At 40.3% G+C, this 21752-nt stretch overlaps 1 protein-coding gene and 2 long non-coding RNA genes across 3 annotated transcripts in view; 1 reads left to right on the plus strand and 2 right to left on the minus strand.

The window, feature by feature from the left end:
- Positions 1-21752, plus strand: part of LOC308476414 (uncharacterized protein) — a 145711-nt gene that overhangs the window by 72571 nt on the left and 51388 nt on the right. The window lies entirely within an intron of this gene.
- The window catches only part of LOC308476421, a 133168-nt gene that overhangs the window by 62384 nt on the left and 49032 nt on the right, over positions 1-21752 (minus strand). The gene's annotated exons all lie outside the window — the stretch shown is intronic.
- LOC308476434 overlaps positions 1-21752 on the minus strand; it is a 34355-nt gene that overhangs the window by 6969 nt on the left and 5634 nt on the right. Inside the window, exon 2 of the long non-coding RNA XR_013985897.1 lies at positions 19236-19326. This is a non-coding gene — a long non-coding RNA (uncharacterized lncRNA). The remainder of the gene's footprint in view (positions 1-19235; positions 19327-21752) is intronic.

Raw genomic sequence — 21752 nt, forward strand, 5'->3', positions numbered from 1 at the left:
CTACATACAGCCAAAGGGCTGCTGATAAGAGCATTTAAATTGATTATCCATTAAACACTAGCTCAAATAGGTTATCTAACAAATATAATCAACACAGTCTCCTTTCTTTACAGATTTAACTACACTGGTTTTCAACTAGTCTTTATTTTCTTTCTAGAAATACTTTTCCACTCAAACTAATTTCCTACAAAATAAATGGACAGACTCTTTCCTAGTATATTAAAAATAAATTACTACATTCACCACAAAGACACATATTCCTAAGCAGATCTATGTAGCTAATGGAGAATAAAACCAGTATTGCAACATAGATTCTTTTATTATGTTTTTCTTTAAATATGCTAACTAGGGATCAGTTTAATCCATCAGAACAAACATTTACCATATTTAATTCATGAGAACATAATAAACACATGAAGCATTGGGGCTACTGCTAAGTATGCATCTTTACTACTCAAAATTAACAAAGTGGGTGGTAATCTGGTATATAATATTCTGCCTCTTTTTCTACATTTTGAAGCACCATGTATATTTTTTGCCTTTTGTGGATCTCCCTTAAATTAAAATGCTCATCTAACATCAAGTGCAACCCATTTGCTAACTGTGCCAAGATATTATAGTACAGCAGGAAGTGCATTTCAAATGCAAGGGAATGCATTTAATTAACTCGGTCTAGATTGATGATGTAGCAAGCCACTGTTTGTTTCTGTTCTCACAATAGATCTCATGAAACCATCAGAGGGCCAGCTCCAGCTATTCGTCACCATTCGCTGGCATCATAGTGGCAGAAGAGCTGAACAGAAGCAGACCCATATCAGGCTGTGCAGATGAATTGGATGAAATATTAATCACTCCAGCTCTGCATGTTAAATGCAACTCAAAAAGTAAGTCCAAAAAAACTTTTTTTTAAGTGTCTGTGCGAGTGAGACACTATAATAGCAATAGAGAGGGATGCTAAAGCAAAATGTTGCACAGCCTCCAACCACAATTTTTAAAGCCTGTCATAGACTAAACAGTATCATGGTCACAGCAGGATACACTAATATTAACAGTAACTACTCTCCTAAAGGGCAAAGGGAGCCGAACAGCAGTACTGCAGAAGCAGTGTTTGAACAGAACCGTTTATCAACATTTCAAAAAGTGACTCAAAGCAGAAGGACCTGAACTGCGGTTAATTTGGAGTTATTAATCTTTCTGATGTGCACCTTGAAAAGCTTTGAGTGTAATATATGTCTTGAGCGGTTTACTGTCAAGTGTTTCTGCAGTCCAGCCCTCTGCGTGTTTTCAGGCAAAAACTCCAGGAGGATCACAGAGTGTTAAGAACCAAATAAAAGCCAATCTCAACTCCTTGGTCTCTGGGGATGAAGAGTGGGGATGAAGCATACCTTGCTTGAATCCAAAACAATATGGACCCTACAGTATTGTACAATATTGTGTTTAAATAACATTGTTTCACTTGTTGTAAAGTCGGTTTGTTTTTTCATTAAAAGACATAAAAGAAGAAGGGAGGACAAGGCCTCATGAATATGAATTGACACATTTAAGGAGCACAGTTCATAGAGAGAAAAGGGAAAGTAAATCTGTTTGAAATCAATACCATCAACACTCTGTAACTTTAAAACTGATTATATGTTGCAATTATATTGATTATGGAACAATTATGGATCACAGAATTTGCTAGACTAAAGCAAATCCAAAACAGCATCTTGGAAAAAACACTAAGTGTCTTAAAATAAAATAATAAACCTGATAGCCAGTGAGCTCATTGTTTGGAATTTGTTGCTACGTACTTGTAATGCAAGATCAGGGGCAGCCAATGTGCTGCATATTGTCAGGAGCCAGGCTGCCGTCTTGATAACACAGCACACAAGTTGTAATTAGCTTGAAGATTTATTGCAATACAAACACTCAGCCTTGGACACCTATCCATACGTCTGTGACTTATGAATCAGTTGACCCTTCTGAGGAGTGATTCCGAGTACGGCAGAATATCCGGAACCTATGCCCTTTCCGTTTCCAGCCTTGTTTTCTGTCTAAGACCTTTCCCATACATCTGCTCCTTGGATGACTTAACTCCCCTTCCAGTGTTGAACTGCTTTCCCTCCCGCCTTCTGATATGGCCTGTGTCATTTGAGAGAGTCGGTTGCTCTCTAGCACAGTCTCTGCATTCCTGTCACTTGAGAGAGTCGATTGCTGTCTAGCACACTCTCTGCATTCCTGTCATTCTCACAGGGAGTTGATAAACTGCCATTTGCAGTTGTCTGGGAAGAATGTGAGCCTCTCTCTTGTTGGCTGCTTCCCGACTCCTCTGGAGCTCTTATACCTCAGGCAGAAGTGTTCATGACACATATTGTTGGACTCCAGCTCCTATCAGCGTCAGCCACCATGAATAATGGTCCTAAACCTCCACTGTCTTGCAGTTATACTCTTTTGTGAGAAAGTCTTTGGGAGTAAACCCCAAGCTAAAATATGTACCTGCTGCCTTGTGGGACATCTTTGGGAGAAGAAAACGCTAAGCAGTAAACCCTACACAAATCTGGAGTGGAGTCCCTAAGATGGCTGGGTGGCATATTTATTTGTTCATTTATTTATTTATTGTGCTTATTAAATTTGTGTATTGCCCTTCATCCATAGATAACAAGGCGGTTCACAACATCTTATATGCTTCCTTCCAGCAACTCCTGCAGCCAAGCGGGTGCAAGGTCTTGAGACCCATCAGCTACCCTTACCTGGTATAGCCAGCCAGCCAAGGCCGTTTCCTGGGGTGTGGCTGCTGCCACATGCTGACACCTTCTAGGAACCATTGGTGAGAGCTGAGTCCAGGGTGGGAACTAAAGGTGAACAAACTACCCAAGAAGGAGCATGACGGTTCCTCCGCCAGAGCTACTACGCCTACCCTAACACCCCCCCCACACCTCTGCAACTATATAAGCATATACAAAATGATAAGGAAGGGCACCTCTGACTCCTTCATCAACTGCATAGAGACTCCTGCATATCAGGGGGTGGACTAGATGACCCTTGAAATCCCTTCCAATTCTACAATTCTATGGTTCTATTATATGGATACCCGAAACCTGTGGGAGCAATTTCTGTTTCAGAGAGTTCTTGTTGTTGGCAGTAGGGTAGCAGCCTGAGTTCTCTCTCTCTTTCTCTCTCACTTTTATTTAACATCCCTGCCCCCCCCCCCATCATCAACTCAAACTTTTGGGTCAGCCCTAACTTTATATGTATAGGTATTGGGTTGCATCCAACACTATCATTCCACTTGCACAACAGACTTCTTCTTGCACAATGGGACTTTCCCTTCATCTCCTCTCACCTGCAGCTTCCCCAGAGCAAATTTTGAGGTCACAAGAGAAATGAAAAGGTAGAAGCAGTACTGTTACACAAACAGAACCCCATGCTCCCAGTGTTAGATACAGCCCATTCATCACATCTTGAAATCAGCACAGTAAGTTAGGGGAGAAAGCAAGTCAATTCAAACTCCATGCCAAACAAAAAATAATCTCATTACAAGTTAATATATCATGTGTTTTTCTTATTTTCTACAATATGGTGCTCCAAGCTAGATTTTAGAATTAATAGAACATTTTCAGAATAAAAGCAATGGCCAAATACCATCTGAGGCACGTGACTGCACTTCCTAGGAAGTTTCTGAGAACAAAGAAGTGCTTTCTTTCATCAGACTACAAATCCACATACAATAGTGGGCTGATTATGAAATTTCATTGCATCTCATGATAGATTGATCTCTGTGTCAAATACAGGAGAAAAAGCACTTAGCAGGAAAGGACAAGATATCACCTAGGATCAGTAAAAAAAAATATTTACAGTCCTCTGTATTTTTAAATTGAAACTCTTCTTTAAGTAGTGCAGTGAGAGCCCCTTGACATTTAACCTCCACCCCAGCTGTCAGTATTAAAAACACTTTAATATATAAAGCTAATACTTGATGTTTGCACATGTCTGCCTTAGTTTTCTATTTGACATGCTGTTTACCTCTATTTAACATTTTACTGCATTCCCATGTTGTTTTGTGTTTTATGTTTTAATTGCTATGTAGAATAGCTGGGCAGTTAAGACAAGAATAAAGTACTGTATGCCATTGGGAAGTATAATTTCTTTAGCTGTTTGTTTGCCCAGCATTTCTGAAAACATAACACAGTTATACTTAGATGAAAAAGACAAAGCAGTGCCTTAATGTTTTACAGTATAGATTTATGCATATGACCAGTCACACCAATATCCCTACAAAGACTAGATTATAGATTCCATAGCTCTTCAACTTCTCCTTCAGCTACTAGAGATAACGGTCCCTAGGCTGTGAACATTTGGATCAGCAATCATTTCTTATTTTCTCTGTAAAGTTTTCTGACTCTTTATTTTCATGTTTAACCCTCATCCAACTTTGTAGAGTAATACATTCCAGGTGCACTTTTCATTGTGCAGTTTACACATAGGTAGATCTACAGGGTAGTCCCTCTAGTACATTGTTTGGGAAACAATTTGTGACAGTATCCCTAAATTGTAGCCAGTACTGATAGCATTTTCCTTCAGAAAAGAGCAATAAAGTGTTAGTAGGTTGGCACGTGGGGACATCATGTTATGTTATGTGAGGACATTTTACTAACTAAGGTCAGTTTTCTTGTAGGTTTCTTGAGGTTAGAAACACACACAGAGAGGAGGGAGAGAGAGAGAGATTAACGTTAGCAATCATTAGTTCTTAGTTGCAATGAGGTTTCTTCTATACATTTTAAAATCTTTTTAGAATATTTTATTTTAAAAGATAGTTTTTCTTTTTTGCAATTGAAAATTCAAAAATAGTTCATTAAAGGAACAGAAGTGAGGGCATTTTCATGCAGTTTTTCAGAGACATTTGTTTTTTAACTTTTCTATAACTGTTCATCTGTGAGAATTTTATCAATTTTTATTGATTTTTAGCATGTAACAAATATATTCACCTCCATACAATCTGAAAAACACCCCACAGAATGTTTTTGGGGTATATTTTCTACCACAATGAAAAGTTTCAATGTATGGTGGGGTAGAATGTAGAACCCAGACAATATTTGTGCCTGTGGTGACAGATGAAGTGTGCTTGGCAGTTTCCAAACACCCAGAGCCATAAAACACTTATTTAAGAGAAGGTAGAATTTTTGGGGACAGGAATCATTTGCCCTTGCTCCTGCATATCGAGCAAACAACACCATTTTCTCCTAATAAAAACCATATACCCAAACACATTTCAGTGCATCAGAATTAAATATGTGTATAGAAATCTCAGGAATCCTTGTGTACACACACCACAATTATTTAAGCTGTATGTACACAAACCAGTCTGAATTGTGTAAGTAAACAGAGAGAATAATCCTCAAAGTAAAAAATGCAACATTATAATCACAATATCAACAATGTTTTTGCTTCTGGCACCATTCATCGCATCAAATTACAAACCTTGCCAATCTTACTTTTAAACAGATATGGTACATTTCAAATGGACAGTGCTAATACTGAGTTAGATAAGAGCTCTGTGTTGCCATAAGATAACATATGCCTCTGGGGCACTGCCCTATGAATCTTTATGACTTGACTAACTCAAGGAATTCATTCAATATAATTTTAGTATTACAATCAATAGCGTCGGAATACCATTAAATATCAGATCATGATAAGAAAAAGATGAAATTCTTCAGCAGTTTTTAGCTAGGGATATATATATATATATATATATGTTTTCTCATTCTTTCTTTAACTTCATACTCTTGCATCTGTAGACTACTGTGATATCTGCTTTTAAAATGACATGATAAAAAAGGAAACATATTTAGCAGAAAACTATAGTTGTTCAATCCATCTATAATCACTAGGACCACTGGAAATGATATAAAGTTAGTGTTTTCTCTTACTGTGCCAAATTCTCTCTTTCAAACCACCTTTCAGTTTGCTTATTCAGTTGTGTACATGTTGTGACAAAGTCATGAACATACTGCTGTTTATTACCTATATTATATAACAGCAGCATATCTTGTTGAAAATTTTACATCTTGAATGCCCTATCTCAGTTGGTAGAGCATGAGACTCTTAATCTCAGGGTCATGGATTCAAGCCACATGTTGGGCAAAAGTTTCCTGCATTGCAGGGGGTTGGACTAGATGTCAAAATAATGTGGCTTGGAAATTAATACCACACGCACTGTGACATGCATGTGTATTTTTACATTGGTTAAGCATATCTCCTGTGGGTTTTGAACATATAAGAATTCTGTAAAATGTGAAGGTGAAATTGAAAAGGAATAAGGGCACTAGCTACAACAGTGAAGGACAACTACAATATTATTGGTGGTTGTAGGCTACACACAAGAAGCAACAGCTGGAACAACAACCCTCATGAAACTCAATAGCGGCACTTGAACCAGGAACCGAGAAGCCAGGTGTGTCTGGCACCAACCTTAGCCATAGAACTGAAGCACTTAAGCAGCTTTGTTTGAATGAAGTCAGTTTGCCTTCCAGGCAAGCAGTTGACTAGACTACTATATCCAAAATACGTGAACAGATGTTGACTCCACTCTATCTTTGGCTAAGAGTAAGCATGTAAGCATTTATTGTGCATGGTTTTCATTCCGTAAACAGCAACTGGAATGAATTAGTATTGCAGCATGCAGGAACTGTAGTGTAACCCTGTTTTGTGCACCAAAAGTCCCTACCCTTCCAACACGAATATTAGTCCTGGAAGGGGACCCTCTACTAGCTTTTGTTTAATTTTTGGCACCACTGTGATGCACAGGGGGGGGGGGAAGCTCCTCATTCATTATGATCCTAATCCTGCTCCTCTTCCTTTGCTTTTTAAAGAATAAAAAGTGCACATGCAATGTTTACATGCACACAATGTCTCATGTAGAAGAGGTGAGCAAGTTTTGGTGACCAGAACAATTGCTGTAACTTCTGCACGTTATAACCCTCTATTACATAACCATATGCACATCCCATGTTCTCTCATCATTCACTTACTGAGATGAAATGTATAAAAGCTACACTTACTATTGCACTTACCCACATAAAAGCAATCATGTGGCCTTTTTATCAGACTGTCAAAACATATCTGGGCTATAATTTGACACCTTGTTTCCTTCTTTTGTAATCTTAGAAAAATGAAAACTCTGCCCGAAGTAATTTTCAGGAGTACCAAGACAGGTAGAAGTACAGAGAGATACTAAAGTTTATCTCAGTTCGTAAAATTTCTATTATTTACAATGATTACCCATTCATGGCACATTCAAAACTTCCATTATCAGCAAAGGGAATTTAGAAAAGAAGGTCAACCTATGAGGGTCTCAGCTGAAGTTTTAGCCAATGCAGCGTGATTGTACTGATTGGAAGCACTAAACCCTAATCTGTAGACTATGATTCACTGATTGCAAAATGTCATAGCACATAACAAATTATAGCTGTGCATTCCCAGGGATATATATCTTGGCTATAAAACAGTGGAAGGCTGGGTTTTGGCATACAAGGACTTAGCCTGGAAGCAATTCTTCTTAATTCAGTTTTTTAATATGCACACAGCACATACTTTTCACAGGCACATCAAACCACTCTCATCAAAACTAATGAGCCTAAATTCGCTATTTCTTTCTTTTTTTAGAAAAAAGGTAACATTCCTGAAGTACATAGCTTTGATATACATGTTGCATACATTTTATTACGGTAATTACTCTAATTTTCTCAGTTACATCAAAGTATTAATTCTGTTTAGCAGAGAAACATAAGCCAAGAGCCAAGGAAGTTAAACCTGGCTGTTTGAGCCTAGTTAGAGTTGACAGGCTGAAATTTTGTGCCTGGCTATGCTGCTTCTATCCTTGTAACTTCCATAGAACCTATCTTGATTGAAGCCACATTATGTATATTTTTGAAAAATCTGGAAGTTCAAGCACCTGAATTATCAAGGAAGCTTGCCTTGCATGTTTTGGAGCCAAAATGAAGATAGTGCCCCAGTAGGATAGCAGTTAATTACACTGGAAAGCAGTGTAGTATAGGGAATTCTTAAAAGCTGGGAGCTTGTTATATTACTGCTAAAATTGAATGACCGTGAATTAGGACAATGGAGTCCAATATCCTGACTGATATTTATTTTTAACGTTTGTCAGGTCCCTGCCACCATGAGCTTAAAAGCAACAAAAAAAGGTGGAGGTGCAGACTAAGCACTCTTAAACTATTTGACAACTGTGAATAAGGATTAATGAAATAAGCCTTTGGGGGAAAGATTTAGTTTATATTCTCTCTTCCCTGCTAGATGTCAGAAAATGTGGAGTTTTTCTTGCCTTTGCAGTGGGCACCAGACTTTCCAGATATCCTAGGACACAGGTTATAGCTGAGCAGAAGATTCCCTTTTGATTTTTAGTTTTTTCTCTGCTCCATGTACTTGAATGGCCAAAAGTAATGCAAGCAGGCATTGGCTCTAATCCATTATCTACAACAATGTGGGAAAGTCCTAGCTGGGAAGGGAGGGTATGCTTATTTAGCTCCTATGCATATGTCGAGGTGGGGGGGTGAGGGCAAAATTGTGAGACATTTGCACCAAAAATGTTGGTGCATTTTCAGGAGGATTCTTTAAAAAGTGCAAACTGATGTGTAAATGTGGAGAACTGAACTTGAGATGACCTAAATCAACAGATTCTCCCATCCCTGCTTTTCATAGCTCATTCCTCTACCTCACCTGGTATCGTTGCCGCGTTGAATAAGCCTCTTGATTCCGCATCATGTTATATGGAAAGAAATAATGGCAATGGTTGCTAATATTTATTGCTCAGCTGGGGTTTAATTTCTTTACCAGCACAGCTGCACACATGGCATTACTCCAATTACTCAGTCCTTTTACCACTGTGCCAGCGCAACTGCTCATATGCTCCAGCCATATTGCATGCAGGTCTTCAGGTGAGTAAAACCTTGACCCTTTCCTTCAGATATTTTGTATTTTCTCAATACTTGTGGGTCTTAATTTGCTTCCTTCTTTACAGCTTTTTTATGAACCCCATCTGGATAGTGTGATGGATCTTAGATGGAGTATAAATTCAGCTACCCACATGATATATTCCTGAATCCATGGCATGACATAGCTTTCTAACAGAAAAGCAACTTCAGCAAGGAAATTGAGTTCTCAGCAATATCTTGAAAATTAACATAGCAGATGCTTGACTTGAATAGTGCTTTTGTCTGAAAAACAGAAAGTGGGGCCACAAAAAATAGCTATATTTCCTGTTTATGTTTAGTTTAACCTTGGTAATGGCCCATTTCAAAGGTTGCATGAATACTTCAGCTACGTTGATAATAAAATAGAGCTTTGATTCTCCTCCCCCACCTTGCATTTAGATCAAACATATACCCATATTTTTCTGTAATTTACAGTGTAGTGTTGTCAAGGAAGAAAGTTATAACCCCAGGCATACCATATGTAGTTAGCAAGTTCCAAAAAGGGGAGGGGGGTAGCAGTCAACAAGGGATGGGAGGGAACACCAGATCTGTCTCCCAGACTCAAATTGCTATCAGATGCATCTGCTTATCATTTTTATTGCAAAGGCAATGCAGTGCCAAAACAATATGGACTTATATATTAGTGTTCTTGCAAATTTCCCGTTCTGTTGTTTTCCACTGAACTGCAACTTATGAAAGCTAAGCTTGCCAAAAGCAGTGTTTCTATATTGTATACCACCCTTCAGTCTTCTAAAACATATAGCCAATCTTTAGAAATATTTTGTCTTGAACGTATTATTTGGAGCTAATGTTCCTCAGGATTTTGCTTCCTGCAGCATACAGTAATTACAGGATCCAATACATTTCTTTTCTACAACTGAGCAGAACAAAGAGGAATTCTGCACATTTATACCAGAAGACAACACTCCCATCAGTTCACAGTTGCTTAGGTGTGGTATGTTATTCTCCCAAGTACGGTACATTTTAGTGTCCTTAGGAGAAACTAAGTCTTACAAACTTGCATCTAGTGCGAAGGGCAGGGATTGGCAACCTTTTGGGGTCTGTAGATGCATTTGCAAACCAGAGAAACTGCTGTAGGCACCGCATAACCGCTGCAACCACTTACACGAACACACGCTGCTCCTGCACACATACTCAAACATGCCCACATGCTCTCCCGTGTGGAAGCAGGTGGGGGGAGTGGACTGAAGATCCAGGGGCTTTTGCTGCAATAGAGGAATTCCACAAGCAGAAGGGAGAAAGAGGTGATTTTGACTGATCTTCCCCTTGTCTTCCCTTCCTTCAATCCTCTGGAGAAATTTTTTTGGAAAGTGCAAGGGATTGCGGGGGAATTAGTAAAAGTTGTCTCTCCCTCTTCTGTCTGTGTGCATGCAGGGAATGTTCCCACTAACAGGACCAAAGTCTGGATCCAATTCAATGTTCCCAGTTCACCAACGTATCTTCCAACTGCCACTGCTGTGGTTAGTAGCAGAAACTCACAGTCCACTCTTTAGCTATGCTCTCCTTCAACAACAAGCTTTAATGACAGAACTGCTTATTTCAAGGTTTTCTAACCATTCTCTCTCTCTCTCTCTCTCTCTCTCTCTATATATATATATATATATATATGTAGAGAGAGAGAGTGAGTGACCCAGCCTGGAGCCACTTGGCAATGAATGGTGAGATATAAAATTTACATAAAATAAGTGAATGCTCTGGGCATACTGGGTGGTGCTAATGGGAGTTGGGCAATACCTGGATAGTATCTGGATACAGATGACATAGGTTAACAACACTACTCTCCAAAAACTTTTAGGGAACTAGTGACTGACAGTACTTTATTATCTAATAAATGCACAGATGCTCTAGAAATAAATTCTTCACCCATATTGTATCAGTAATGATGAAATATTCCTGGTATCCTCAAATTTGTATTCTTATTATCAAGTTCAAGCTCAGGTGTTTTATAATTCTCTTGCATATTTCACATATAGCACACTTTATGATTTTAACTTCAGAGCAACTATGTGAGGAAGATTAGGCTTAGAAGAGTTACAGGCAACTCCTCATGCCATCCCAGTTCTGTTTCCAATTGCACTTAGCAAAGTGAACTACACCCCACCCACACCCCAAATAGTCAATTGTTTAAGTCAGTTATGAACCAAAAACTGTTGTGGTCACATACTCACCGAGAGCATAATGGGCTTATCTCCTTCCCCAAGTCTTCCTCTGAGCCACACACCCCCTCTCCTTTCCTCCAGCTCTCATTTTTAAAGGGTGACAGAGGTCTAGTGTAGCAGAGAGAGGTAAAGACAACTTATTTCACAGCAGGAAAGGTGATGCATTCTTGCTATTTGCCAGTCTTTTGCATGCGATGGAGGGATAAAACCTCCAAATAAGCCAAGAAGAGGAAAAGGTAGATTGCATTAGTTTATAGCAGTGGGGAACAAAGCAGCAGCGGCATTCTCATAGCAGCAGTATTTGCATTTGCTAGGGTGAGGGTGAGGCTCGGCACTACAGTGATGAAGCCCAGAGAGCTTTAGACCCTAAAAAAACAGATCACAGGTGTCAAAGGTCAGGGTAAAGAGCAATAGCAGTTGGTAGGGTGGCAGAAGTGGGGCAGCATGGGCAGGGCACCCTTGTTCCCCTGGCTTCCCAACACCAAGCATCACAAGAAGGAGAGGGGGAGGTGTGAGGCAGCAAGAAGCCTGGTGTAGTGCAGCTGCTGTGTGGGCACAGATGCGGAACTAATACAACACCTGCACCCACACTGCCCCAAGCCCCCCGCCCATTGCCTTGGCCCTACTCAGTAACAGGCATTGACGCTCAGCACTGGGCAGCGAGGTGATTAGTGCTGCCCTACCTGTGCCTCCCTGCCAACTGCTACTGGTAAAGAGAAGTGTTTTCACCATGCATACAATAAAGGAGCCCGGTGCACCTCTACAGCGAGAGAACTCCATGACTTAGAGACTGTCACATAGAATCAGGGTGTTATGTAGCCAATGTGCCGCCTGGCAATATCTCTAGTGACAAGCAAAGCCAACTGAGAGTACAAATATTTGAGCATACTGATATAAGGGGTATTTTAAGCAAAATGTGTCAAGCTACTAAATTTTATCATAATAAATTATTTGCCAGCACCTGCTCCGGTTGTCTCCTCTTCTGTTTCTTGTACATGTAAGCAAAATGTATTACCTTACCTGGATTGATTGATGAATGGCTTTTATGTATTTTATATTTAGTGTAATGCTAATGTGTTTTTTATATATATTGTTCTGGGAGCCGCTGCAAAAGTATTTCAAAGTGGATTAGAAGTAAGCACATACACACACAGTATGGGGCCATCTCTCAGTGAAAGAGAACATTAAACAAATTTCTAGATTCAATCCATGGCATCTTCAAGTATCTCATTTAAAAGGATCTCAGGTTGCAGAAATGATAATACGGGGTTACACAGACAAGGGCTCTAACCTGGTATAAGGCTGTTTCCTATAACTAAACAGGAGTCCCTCAACATCATTCCTGTGAGTTAATATACATGTAAGCATGTTAAGTGTGAAATGTAACTTAACAAATGAAACTGCTTTTCTCAGGACAAATTAATGTCCCTTCAAATTAAAGGTAGGTAGCCGTGTTGGTATGCCATAGCCGAAACAAAATAAAAAAATTCCTTCCAGTAGCACCTTAGAGACCAACTAAGTTAGTTATTGGTATGAACTTTCGTGTGCATGCACACTTCTTCTGAAGAAGTGTGCATGCACACGAAAGCGCACACCAATAACTAACTTAGTTGGTCTCTAAGGTGCTACTGGAAGGAATTTTTTTATTTTCCTTCAAATTAAGTCCCTTTCCGGGGACTTAAAAAGCATTCTGAATTAATAGCTTCTGTTTTATCAAGATTTTCTTTGTTTGCATCTGACGTACTCTATATTTATATTTATGAAAGAATGGAATCGTTGTGTGATCCATTGTTCATTCAGTGTTTTGTCCACAGTGATCCCTACCTAATGCAAGGCAGAAAAACATCACAAAAATCTATTTCCCATTTCTGCCAGGATTCTGGTGCCTAAAATTGCCACTTGAAAAATTGGACTTGAACTTCTACAATCAATTAATCAATGACAGAAAAGCTCCAAGGTCTGGAGTGTTAAAAATGATGGTGACAACAATCTCCATTTTCTCTTTATTAAGACAAATATTCTTAGAATTCCCCCCATATTATTCTAAATTGATAATGCAAGTGTGAGTGAAATGACATTTTAGTAGCTCCCCTTGTCCAATCTTTGGATCCTATTTAAATCTCATTCTGTCAGATGAGTATAATTTCTTTGCATTTCTAGTTGTCATCATCACGGTAGCATTCTGTATATTATCATTACAGCTGATCCATTTTCTTTGAAAAATAGCCAATTTTCAACTTATCTTGGGGAGACCATTATTATAAGCCTCACTGGCATCTAAGCAGGAGTTGAATTAGATTATTTGTGACTTGCATCAGAAAAATCTAGTTCCTGGATTCCATTGCTAATCACTTCCAATTTATCATAACTTGTAGATATAGCATAAAACGCTGGAAAATGTCTTGCTGCAAATACCCAATACTGCTGCATAAATAGATGGTTACAGTACAACACCTTTAATAACAAAACATTCAGGTCACCATTTATACTGTTTGGATGCTTGTGCACTTGGATCTTTCCAAGGTATTTCTTCTGGTATGAGAGCCTGAAGTTGTGGGTGAGATTGCATTTAGACTATATGAGGGGTATGGCTGAAGTGAAAATGATCAGTGTTTCTGGCTCCCCTCTCCTAATGCAATGGTCAAAGTGGAACAGTTAGAGTTCAAGCATGTATTTTCTTTTCCAGAGGCCATCTGGAACTCATAAATCATATCCTACATGAGATCTGTGATTTTTACCCATTTCAGATATTACATAAAACCAGTAAATTAGAAGTTTGAGTCACATCACTTCTAATGCAATTTTAAAGTTTCCTCTATATGCTAAAATCTACCAAATTTATGCAGAGAACCCCAGGATTTATAAGTGGGGAAAAGCATGCTCAATGCTGACCACTATCTGTAAAGAGAACACTTTATGCATGGGCTTTATCTAGCCCAGGAATTGTGTTTCTAATCCTGCAGCCCTTTGAAAGACATTTCTCCACTTTGGAATTCCTTGGGGTAATAAAAAAGTTGCATATCTAAAAGTCAGTTCATGTTTCCTATAGCTTTATCATAGTAGGAAACAGTAATGCAAAATTTGAGATACTGTGTACTTCACTTGCCCAGGCAAGCACATTATGTGACCCACAAGAGCAGCAAAATAAGCAGACTGTACAACAGTGATGGGATAAGATCAGGCCAAATCTTTTTTGGCAGCAGCAGGCAGGGCAAGGGTTGGCATGGCTTTGGATCCCAGGATCAGTTCATCATTCCACAATTGATGGAATGGATCCGCTGGGTTTGGATTGCTCCAAACCTGTATGACGGGAGTTGGCCAGTGTTGAACCTTGCCGTGGTAGATGCCAAGCAAGCAAGGTCTCACTGGGGGACGAGGGTGCAGATTCCAACAGGCAGATACCAAACCCACACTTGGATTTGCCATGGTCAATCTTCCCCTCAGGCTCCTTATGGCCCACCCCCCCCCATACTATGCTGATCCTGACCAATGCCATTTCCACCCTCTTACATGCATTGTTCTTCCACCTAACAAAGGAATGTCATAATTTCACTTAGGGAAAGGCGGAAAAAATCCCAACCAAGTGCCAATCAGGTTGGGAATCATTTCCGGCCCTGTCAACCAACGACCCAAAATTGCTCAGTGAAGGCTCTAACCCAAGGGTAGACAGGTGGGAAGCTGTCAAAACAGAATGGCTGTGAGCTCCCAGGGAAGCAACTTTATATAGGCTTTGCCCTCCCCTCTTCAGCAAGGGCTCATGGGACAGCTTTTTCCCATGAGCCCATCACACAGAGAAGATTCTGAGCAAAACCTTGCCCAGTATTTTGCTGCAATCTATGGGCCACAGTGCCATGGGGCAAAAAGCATCCCGTGCTTATTGGGCACAGAACGGGGCTTAAAAGGAACATTGTGATACCAGGGCAGGGCCAGCACCAGAGTGCAGGAGGCCTTTGGCACAGTGCCACTGATAGGCCCACCACACAGCTATAGCTGCATTATTTTTTCTGCTGCTGTCTCCACAGTGGCAGCATCAGAACTGACTACCCTCCCTGGAAGTATTTTAGTAGTGGGCAGGTGGTGGTTACCTTTTTAAAAAATGGGAACCAACTCAGCTTCCATTCATGGTAACTGCCCATCATCTTAATTTACCAAAAGTACAATGCCCTGGTCTATATATCTATGAAGTGCTTAGCTTTTATCAAACTATCCACAGATCAATAGCCCCAGGCAATGCATTTGGGGTAAATTAAGATGGAAAGTAAGGGACGCGGGTGGTCTAAACCACAGAGCCTAGGGCTTGCCGATCAGAAGATCGGCAGTTCGAAACCCCGCAACGGGGTGAGCTCCCGTTGTTCGGTCCCAGCTCTACCAACCTAGCAGTTCGAAAGCACGTCAAAGTGCGAGTAGATAAATAGGTACCGGTCTGGCAGGAAGGTAAACGGCGTTTCCGTGTGCTGCTATAGAGCAAGATGAGTGTCGCAACCCCAGAGTCGTCCACGACTGGACCTAACGGTCAGGGGTCTCTTTACCTTTACCTTTTAAGATAGAAAGTAGCCACTGTGGATGGCAGCCAAGATTCTTTATGATTCTAAAGCATCACTGACACTGGTCTATTGCTAAAACTGTCAGCATCGCCCTAGAGCCAGTGCACCAACTGGACTCTTGCACCTCAACCCCGACTGGGCTAGGCGAGCTGGGTAGCACCGCCAGAGACCTCCTTCTCACAGGAAACGGTCACAGTGCTGTGGACTCACAGCTCAGAGCTGAGAGCACTGGATTCACTGTCTCAATAATACAGTCGTTGCGCAGCAGAGTTTTGCAGAGTCTTGCAGAGTATAAACCACTCGGAGAGCCGCTCTGTAGAATATCTTCCTTTTATTCTATAACTACAACTATGATACAAAACTATATACAGAGCTGAATATTCTAAGCATAAATATTCTAAGCATAAATCAATGCTACACTGAGAGTCTGCAGCTGCTCTAACAGCAATCTTATCTCTAGGATCTCCAACACTCTCACTCTCTCCGATACACTGACTGACTGACTCTCTCTCACACACACAGATATGTTGCTGGGCAGAATAAGTAGATAGGCAGGACACGCCTCCTTCTCTCTGGAGAGTCAGCAGAGACCATCAGGAGATGATCAGGAGATTCTTGGGTATGGGAGGGGTGAAATCTCCTCATCTAGGAACCAGGCAAGGAAGCTGATGAGTGGCCATGTGGTTAGGTCAGGCTGGTCAGGGGCTTCCTCAGTCCCTGCAGCTTTCAACCAGTGCCCAAGTGGAACCAGACATGCATTGCAGTATGTAATGCCAACATTGTACCACCATGGAAAACAGATGGCTACAATACGAAGTGGCTCAATTGTGACCATTACCCTAGAAAGTGTGTAGGAGTGCTCTAGATCCACCAAGAACTGAGTAGGGTGGCCAACAAATTGCAGGCACCAAATCATACACCACAAACACATACTGATCTTAAAGAGTAAAACAGTCTTCAATTAGCCAAGCCTGAGGAGTGAGCATGTCAATTTGCTCCAGTACCCACACTAAAAGCAAAGAAGAAAATATATTGGGGTATCCCTGATCTTGAAGCCCAATATAACACAGAGTCATGGATCTGTGCCTTCTGCAAGATTTGGGCTCTTCCTTTAAAATCCTATACCAGCTACTGTAAGCAACAGAAACCTCTCACCCATTCTTTGGTCCATGGTTCAACAAAGCATAAGGCTGATCCATGAGATTGTTGAGGAGTAAAGAGAGGGGTCCCATTAGAACCTGTGAGCTACCCAACCATTGTACCCCTGTTTATTTCCTACAAGTTCCTATCTGATTAATATTCTGTTTGCTAAGTATAAACTTGAAAGGACATGATCCTAGCAAAAAATGATTAACTGGTTATCCATATACTTCCTGTATCTACCTTGGAGGAATAATTTATTGTCTATGTGGAACCCAGTCCTATCTTACAGGAGGAACGCTGGAAAGCAGGATTAGTGTGATGATCTTTACATTAAGTGTTAGGAGGTCAGGATAGTCATACAATCTATAGGATATGCTTCAGATAAAGAGTAGAGTAGGGTTAAGACAGTTCATAATGGGGATATCTTCTTATATCAAGTTATGCCAACTGCACTGATGGCATGATCTACAGGAATGAACCGTTTAAGAAATCCAGATTGACTCCTTCCGGGAGATCCTGGAGAGCCGCTGCCTATCTGCATAGAAACTTCTGAGCTAGAATGGTCTGTCTTTGTATAAATCAGTTTCCTAAGTAGATCTATCTTTTTGGTGTTATATGAAGAGTTTGGATTTGATATCCCGCTTTATCACTACCCAAAGGAGTCTCAAAGTGGCTAACATTCTCCTTTCCCTTCCTCCCCCACAACAAACACTCTGTGAGGTGAGTGGGGCTGAGAGACTTCAAAGAAGTATGACTAGCCCAAGGTCACCCAGCAGCTGCATGTGGAGGAGCAGAGACGCAAACCGGTTCCCCAGATTACGAATCTACCACTCTTAACCACTGCACCACACTGGCTGGCAAAGAAGATAAAAAGGTTGCAGACTGCTGGGTTCAAGAGCAGACTCAAAACATCCCTCCTGTTTGATGGGGAGCCACTGATGAGCATTCTTTGAATGCAGTTGTCCAACCAGCTATGAATCCACTGGGTGGTATTTTCATCTAACTTGTATTAACCAGTTGGACAACCAAAATACCATTAGGAATTTGGACAAACACTTTGCTGAAATCATATTAGAATCCCTTCAATTCACTAAGATGTGAACTGATTCTAACAAAGGGAAAGCATTGGCAGGATATATTTTTGGCAGAACTATGTGGGTCTACTAATCACTGGAAGAAAAATTGGGGAAAAAAATACACCACATACTGCAGACAATATAGCTATCTCAAATGCAAACAGATGCCCTGCCTCCCACACAGCCATCTTGCACCTATGATTTATTGGATCATTGTGAGAGAAAATCACATGTATTAGAACTAAAGTACCCCAACTCCCAAAAGGGGACAAGGTTTTTGCAACTATTATATTAAAACTCAAAACATCCAAAAGCCTAGTAACCTTGGGGAGAAGACAAGCAGCAGTGGCAGGCCCTTCCTACTGGCAATAGGATACGAACTGTCTGTTTCAGAATTCCCAGCATGAAATTGATGCTGTGTGCATTATTTCTGTGCTTCTCCCTAGCAGAAATAATGTGCATAGCTGGTAGTTCCTGTTCCATACTAACTCATAAAGTGTATTTTTTTCTCCCCAAGGATGGAAATGGAACTCGCAGGGCCCTTCTGGCCTCAATGCTGCTTGCAAACATTCACATAGGTATACTAGTTTTTGTAAGTGCTCATGTTTGAGTGCACACAACATCCCTAAATTGGGAGTTCTGAATCATCTGCTCTTGCTTAGCGGCAGTATCTTTATAAACCTCCCATTTTTGTTCTCTGAGCTTTATAAAGACAGTAGCATATGTGCAATTTGTGGCAGGGGGAGGACTGTCTGCTAAGTCTTCAGGAATGCTGATGCAATGGTGTGCACAATCACAACAAGGTTCCTTTTTGAGCTGTGCATCAGCAACGTGCACATGCACTTCTGTTGATCAGTAAGTTAGACAGGACAAAAAGACACAGGAGAACAGAAGGAATGGAAAGATTAGTTGCATTGATTTACATGGTTTGATTTTCCGAAGCATGGAGATGTCATGAAGCCAACTGCCATTGTGCAACTTCAGTCTGTTTACTGTGTGATATCAGATTGGCTGAATAAATCCATGTTATCTTATCTGCAGAACTTGCTGTCAGCCATGGAAGCTAAAAACAGATGTGCAGAAAAAGACAGAAAAGGCTTTAACATGAACTTTGGGGTTTTGGATTTTTTAATCAACTAGGTAACTTATTCTGCCAAAAAAAAAAAAAAACAGGAGAAAGCCTCATTAAACTTGGGGATGCTAATATTTTGTAATGGACAATATGAATTTTCTTTGCACCGAGCTCTGTGAGGAAAGGTACCTGGCAATATAAATCCATGAAGCATTCTGTTTGCTTAAATAACAATGGAGCTATTATCTTACCATCATTGCTGCTGCTGTGGATTTATCAAGTATTCATGATCCGTTCTGTGATATAGTGTAGTGACATTGTGTCCAGGGACAGGGGCAAATCCTGCATGTTGAGCAAGCCAGACAAGCAGACAAATAAATACTTCTATGTTGTTTTTAAAGAAAGCACCTGACATTTCTGCATGAGAAATAGTTTCTTAGGAAAGGTTATTTTAATTAGTTTTGCCTAATAAATGGTCTCTAGTCCCACAAGGAAAACCTTGTAATCCTGATAATAGCAAATACAGATTTAAAAAATGGATGTAGACTATCAAACAATAGATCATGAAAACATATCCTCTGAATGGCATCTGGAATCTGGGATTCAGGCCAGGAAGTAAAAGCATTCGGGTTATGAATTAATGCAGTTCCAAGATCAAAAGATCAAAGTTTCCTCAATCTACCATGCAGAAAACATTTGATTTATAATTGTTTGTCTTGTTTCTGACTTCCTAAAGGAAAAGATTGTTAGCCAGGAACCTCTTCAGAAGTTTTAGCAGCAGCCTTTGGGCTTCCAGATGAATTATTAAGACATTGTTATCATACGTGCATTAATTCCTGAACTTTCCAGGCTTTTCAGCTTTTGCATGCCCATTTTACATAAAGAAATTCTCTAGATAAGCCTGTTCCAGAATCTCCTATAAAAGGAGCCCTGCTGAATCTGACAAAAAGCCTATCTAGTTCAGCATCTTGTTTCTCAGAGTGACCAATCAGATGGAAGTGGGAAACTTGCAAGCAGGGTTGGGCACAATGTCCCTCTCCTGCTGTGGTTCCCCAGTGACTTGTACTCAGAGTCATGCTGCCTTGATACCTCAAGTAATATATGTGCATCATGATGAGTAGCCACTGACTCATCATAGACACTCCTTTCAACACATAAAAACACCTTAATGGATAAATACAATTCCTACAGATAATAAAGTTTCTGTTCCTAGCTTTTGCCTGTTCAGTGAAGCAAACTCCAAAGGTGCTGTCTCATTTCTGCACAAACCTCTCAATTCATGTTCATGGAAGAAGAAAACTTCATTTGTAATGAAACGGGACAAAGAAATGGAGGAAGCAGAGAATCAGAAGATAATGAGGTTATTAAACCCTCTCTTTTTTCCATCAGGGGACAAGATGCCTATCAAACTGAGGTAAATATGCATTATATTGACCAAAAATGTCCTCATAAATGTCGGAAGAGATGTGGCAACAAGGGAACATATCTACCTACTTAGTGGTATTGCCCAAAGGCTGTATTATCTAACATGGTGCCCTCCAGATATTTTGGACCTTCTCTCCCATTGGCCATGCTGGCTTGGAATTTTTGAAGTTGTAGTCAAAACATCTGGAAGGTAGAAAGCTGGGGATGACTGCCCTAAGATCATCTGATTCAGGGCAGGGTTGCTTGGCCACATAAAGTCCATTATAACATGTGGGGAACAAACTGCTTAATCATGAGTAGGCTGATCAGTAATCAGCCTGAATGGACAGCAAGTGGGTAATGGTGGGACTGGTAAGGTGTTGCAAACGCTCTTCTCTTCATGGAAATAAGAGATTTGAAGAAAAGAGGGGCTGCCTCTTGCCATAGGATAAAGAAACTGGCAGGGAGTGGTTGGCTGGGTTACTTATCCTCTCACTGCTACACTACTTCCTATGATGAGCAGGGCTTCTCTAATCTGACAGGAAAACAGAAAAGAAAGCAAGGAGTAGCAGCAGCCCTAAACTCTGAGGAATCTGGGTCCCCAGGATTATCTGTGGCACACAGTATATAATCCCCTTGAACCCATTTGTAGTTCTGTTGGATTACTTAGAGAAAGAGAATATTTCTCTTAAATGAGATAAATACACATTTGTGTGTTTTTACTCACAATATTCATAAAATAAATAAAATAAATATTTTATTTGTACTTTAATGTGCTTTCTATGTGCTTTAAACTCTCTCTTTTTTTTTACATTTTTAAACCAAGAAATGCATGACAACATTCAGAAAAGTGCAAAAAGCAAATGATGACTCTTTCTAATCTGCATAACAGTTCTGGAAGTACAAATTAGGTTGGTTCAATTAAAAATATAGGCTAATGGAATATTCCTAACTGGATTTCCCCCTTAAAGATACCTGTTCTGTGCACACAGATAAAGCATACCATTTATGTTATCCTAATTTATATTTCTAGCACCAGAGGGAAGCCACCTATGCCCCCCACCCTGTGATTTTTAATTTCCCTGTTGTTTACTGTCTCTGAGCCATTAAAAGATGCCTGCTCACAGACAAAGAATAAGAGTAAGCCCAGTAGCTGAGCTGTCTTTGGTTTCTTCCAGCTACCTTGGGGAGGCAAGTACAATTTGTTCCTTGCATAGGGCAGCCTGCTGTGACACACCCTGTGACACCCCTATGTCCCAAACATTTATCCAACCAATAAATGCTGCCTTTCCACAGCCACTGGCAAGAATCCAAATCTCTGCTTCACATGACCTGGAACAAACACTCATCGTTAACAGGCTATG

This window comes from Podarcis pityusensis (genome assembly GCF_964106645.2).
Source record: "Podarcis pityusensis genome assembly, chromosome: 4".
NCBI classification, from domain to species: domain Eukaryota; kingdom Metazoa; phylum Chordata; class Lepidosauria; order Squamata; family Lacertidae; genus Podarcis; species Podarcis pityusensis.